The sequence below is a fragment of the Cavia porcellus genome, unplaced genomic scaffold (genome assembly GCF_034190915.1).
Source record: "Cavia porcellus strain 051 isolate PalLab524CR breed Dunkin Hartley unplaced genomic scaffold, mCavPor4.1 scaffold_34, whole genome shotgun sequence".
Lineage (NCBI taxonomy): Eukaryota > Metazoa > Chordata > Mammalia > Rodentia > Caviidae > Cavia > Cavia porcellus.
Window position 1 is genome coordinate 15,821,365 of NW_026947517.1, and position 5,051 is coordinate 15,826,415.

Here is a 5,051-nt window from a genome sequence, read left to right on the forward strand (position 1 = left end):
GGGTTATGGGTTAGGGTTAGGATTAGTGTTAGGGTTAGTCTTATGGTTAGGGTTAGCATTTAGGGTTAGGCTTAGGGTTAGCATTAGTGTTATGGTTAGGGTTAGGGTTAGGCTGTTGTTTAGGGTTAGGTTAGGATTAGGGTTACAAGTTAGGTTTAGTGTTAGGATTAGAGTTAGTGTTAGGGATAGGTTTAGGGTTAGGTTTACTGTTAGAGTTTAGGGTTAGTGTTAGGCTTAGGGTTAGGGTACGGGTTAAGGTTAGGGTTAAGGTTATGTTAGTGTTAGGGATAGGTTTAGGTTTACGTATTACAGACAGGGCTAGCCCTAGTTTAAGGGGTAAGGTTAGTGTTAGGGTAACTGATTAATATTAGGTTTAGGGTTATGGTTATGGTTATGGTTATGGTTATGGTTATGGTTATGGTTAGGGTCAGTGTTTGGGCTAGGATTAGAAGTTTGGGTTAGTGGTAGGGTTAGGGTTATGGTTACGTTTAGGGTTAGGGGTAGTGTTATGGTTATGTTTAGGAGTTAGGTGATAGGGAGAGGGTTAAGTTTAGGCTTGGTTTACGGTTAGTGTTAGGGTTACTATTATGTTTAGAGTTAGGCTTAGGGTTAGGGTTAGCGTTAGTGTTAATTTTAGGGTTAGGGTTAGGGTTAGGGTTAGGGTTACACTTAGTGTTAGGGTTATGATTAAGGTTAGGGTTAGGGATTAGGTTTTTCGGAGAGGGTTAGGTTAAGGCTTTGGGTTATGGTTAGGGTTAGGGTTGCGGTTAGGTTTAGGATTAGGGTTACGGTTAGGAATAGCATACGGGTTAGGATTAGGGTTAGTGGTTAGTTTTAGGGTTAGGGTTACAGTTAGGTTTAGCGTTAGGTTTAGAGGTTACTGTTAGTTTTAGGGTTAGGGTTAGGGTTAGTGTGAGGGTTAGGGTTAGTGTTTAGGGTTAGGGTTAGGATTAGGGTTAGTGTTATGGTTAGGGTTATGGTTATGGTTAGGTTGAGGTTAAGGGATAGGGTGAGGGTTAGTGTTAGAAGTCAGGTTTAGTGCTAGGTTTATGGTTAGGGTTTGGGATAGTTTAGGGTTAGGGTTAGTGTTAGAGATTAGGGTTAGTTTTAGTTTTAGGGTAGTGTTAGTGTTTAGGGTTAGGGTTAGGTTTAGGCTTAGTGTTATGGTTAGGATTAGGGTTAGTTTGAGGTTTAGGGTTAGGGTTAGTTTTAGGGTTATGCTAAGTTTAGGGTTAGGGTCAGGTTTAGGTATTACAGTCAGGCTTAGATTTAGTTTAAGAGGTAGGCTTAGGGTTAGGGTAAGATATTAATGTTAGGTCTGGGTTATGGTTAGGGTTTGGGTCAGGATTAGAATTTAGGGTTATGTTTGGGGTTAGGGATATGGTTACGTTTAGGATTAGGGTTAGTGCTAGGGTTAGGGTTAGGGGTTAGTTGTTAGAGAGAGGGTTAAGTTTAGGCTTTGGGTTACGGTTATGGTTAGTGTTATGATTAGGTTTAGGGTTAGGCTTAGGGTAAGGATTAGGGTTAGGGTTAGGTTTAGTGTTAGTTTTAGGGTTAGGTTTAGCGTTAGGGTTAGGGGTTAGGAGTTAGGTGTTAGGGATAGGGTTAGGGTTAGGGTTAGGGGTAGGTTCTAGGGTTACGTTTACAGTTAGGGTTAGGTATAGTGTTAGGTTTAGGTTAGGGTTTAAGGTTAGAGTTAGGGTTAGGGTTAGGTTTAGGGTTACGGTTAGGCTTCGTGTTCCTGTTAGGTTTGGAGTTACATTTAGGTTAGGGTCAATTTTAGAGTTAGGGTTAGGGTCAGGTTTAGAGGTTAGTGTTAGGGTTAGGGTTAGGGTTAGTGTGAGTTTTATGGTTAGGGTTAGAGTTAGGGTTAGGGTTAGGGTTAGGCTGAGGATTATGGTAAGTGCTTCGGTTACCATTAGGTTAGCATCAGGGTTAGGGTTAGGGTTTGCGTTAGATTTAGTGTTAGTGTTAAGGTTACGTTTAGGTGTTAGGTGTTCGGGATAGGGTTATGGGTTAGGTTAGGGTTAGGGTTAGGGTTAGGGTTAGGGTTAGGGTTAGGTTTAGTGTTAGGGTTAGGGTTAGGGTTAGGTTTAGGGTTAGAGTTTAGGGTTAGGGTTAGGGTTTGAGTTAGTGTTATGGTTAGTTTGAGTTTTAGGGTTAGGTTTAGGGTTAGAAGTTAGGTTTAGTGTTAGGTTTAGGGTTAGGATTAGGGTTAGGGTTAGGTTTAATGGTTAGGTGTTAGCGATAGGGTTATGGATTATGGTTAATGTTAGAGTTAGGCTTCAGGTTAGGGTTAGTGTTAGGGTTATGATTAGGGTTAGCATTTAGTGTAAGGGTTAGGATTAGGGTTAGAGTTCTGGTTAGGGTTAGGTTTAGGTTGAGGTTAAGGGTTAGGGTTAAGGTTTGGGTTAGAAGTTAGGTTTAGTCCTAGATTTAGTATTAGGGTTAGGGATAGTTTAGGGTTAGGGTTAGTGTTAGAGTTTAGGGTTAGTGCTAGTGTTAGTGTTGGGGTTATGTTTAGGATTAGGTTTAGGTTTAGGGTTAGAGGTATGGGTTAGCATTAGGGTTAGGTTTATTGTCATGAATAGGGTTAGGCTAGGGTTAGGTTTAGGTATTACAGTCAGGCTTAGCATTAGTTTAAGGGGTAGGGTTAGGGGTAGGGTAAGGGATTAAAGTTAGGTCTGGGTTGAGATTATTGTTATGGTTAGGGTTAGGGTTAGAATTAGAAATTACTGTTGTGGTTAGAGTTACGGTTAGTGTTAGGGTTAGGGTTTTTATTAGAGTTAGGCTTAGGGTTTAGGTGTTAGGGAGAGGGTTAAAGTTAGGCTTCGGATTAAGGTTAGGGTTAGTGTTATGATTAGGTTTAGTGTTAGCCTTAGGGTTAGGGTTACGGTTAGTTTTAGTGTTAGTCTTATGGTTATGTTCAGTGTTAGGGTTAGGGATTAGGTGTTTGGGATGGGGTTAGGGTTAGGTTTCAGGTTAGGTTTACGGTTAGGGTTGGGTTTAGGAATAGTGTTAGGTTTAGGTTTACTGTTTAGTGTTATTTTTAGGGTTAGGGTTAGGGTTAGGGTTAGGGTTAGGCTTAGATGTTAGGGATAGGTTTAGGGTTTGCTTTAGTCTTATGGTTAGAGTTTAGGGTTACGTTTAGGGTTAGGGTTAGGGTTAGGGTTAGTGGTTAGCATTAGTTTTGGGTTAGGATTAGGTTTAAAGGTTAGTCTTAGGGTTAGGTTTAGGGTTAATGTTAGTGTTATGGTTAGGGTTTGGTTTAGGTTTCAGGTTAGGGTTATGTTTAGAGGTTAGTATTAGGTTTAGTGATAGAGTTTGTGTTTATGGTTAGGGTTAGGGTAGGGTTGTGCCTTAGAAGTTATGTATAGTGTTATGGTTAGGGTTAGGTTTAAAGCTTAGGTTTAGGGTTAGGGTTTAATGTTAGGGTTAGCACTGGGCTTAGGGTTATGTTTCGGGTTAGGATTACATTTACTTTAGTGTTAGAGTTAGGGTTAGAATTTGGGTTTACTGTTAGGTTTAAGGTTAGGGTTAGGGATAGGTTTAGGTTTAGGATTATGAGGTTAGGGTTAGTGTTAGGGTTAGGGTTATGGTTAGGGTTATGATTAGAATTTTGGGTTAGGGTTAGGGTTAGGTTGAGGGGTTATGTGTTATGGATATGGTAATGGTTATGGTGAGGTTTAGGGTTAGGTTAATGGTTATGGTTAGAGGTTAGCGTTAGATTTAGTGTTAGGGTTAGGATTAGGGCTAGGGTTTCGGTTACAGTTAAAGGTTACAGTTAGTGTTAGGGTTACGGTTAGAGTTTAGGGTTAGTGTTAGTTTAGTGATAGTGTTAGGTTTAGGGTTAATGTTAGTTTTAGGGTTAGAGTTTAGGTTTATGATTCAGTTTAGGCTTAAAGTTAGTGTTAGGGTTAGCGTTAGGGTTACGCTTAGTGTTAGGGTTATGATCAAAGTTCAGGTTAGGGATTAGGTGTTATAGAGAGGGTTAAGTTTAGGCTTTGGGTTCCGGTTAGGGTTAGTGTTACGATTAGGTTTAGCGATAGGGTTAGGGTTAGAGTTAGGGTTAGTTTTAGAGTTAGCGTTAGAGTTAGGGTTAGGGGTTAGGTGTTAGCGATAGGGTTAGTGTTAGTGTTAGGTTTAGGGTTTGGTTTAGTGTTAGGGTTAGGGTTAGCGGTAGTGTTAGGGTTATGGTTAGGGTTAGGATTAGGGTTAGGGTTAAACTTAGGTTCATGGTTATGTTTAGGGTTAGGGTTAGGGTTAGGGATAGGGTATCGGTTAGAATTAGGGTTAGTGGTTAGGTTTAGGGTTAGGATTACGGTTAGTGCTAGGGTTAGGTTTAGAGTTTAGTGTTAGTGTTAGTATTAGGCTTAGGTTAGTGTTACTGTTAGGGTTAAGGTTAGAGTTTGGGTTAGGTTTAGGTTTAGGCCTATGGTTATGGTTAGGTTTAGGGTTACAATTAGGTTCGGGTTGGCTTAGGGCTAAAGTCAGGGTTAGGATTAGAATTTAGGGTTAGGGTTAGGTTTACGGTTTAGTGTTAGGGTTAGGGTTACAGTTATGTTTAGAGATTAGCGTTAGATTAACCTTAGGATTAGGGTTAGGGTTTTGGATAGAGTTAAAGGTTAGGGTTAGGGTTAGTGTTACTGTTAGAGTTTAGGGTTAGGGTTAGGGTTAGGGTTAGTGTTAGGGTTAGGGATAGGGTTACGCTTAGTTTTAGGGTTATGATTAAGTTTAGTGTTAGGGGTTAGGTGTAGGTTTGGGTTAGGGTTAGGTTTAGGGTTAGATGTTAGGGTTAGGTTTAGGTTTAGGGTTAGGGTTACTATCATGGTTAGAGTACTGGGTTAAGGTTAGGTTTAGGGTTAGATTTAGCATTTAGCATTGGGTTAGGGTTAGGGTTGAATCTTAGGTTTAGGTTTAGGGTTAGGTTTACTGTTAGGGTTAGGTTTAGGGTTAGTATTAGGTTTAGGTTTAGGGTTAGGGTTAGTGTTATGCTTAGGGTTTAGCGTTAGGTTTAGTGATAGAGTTTGGGGTTAGGGTGAAGGTTAGTG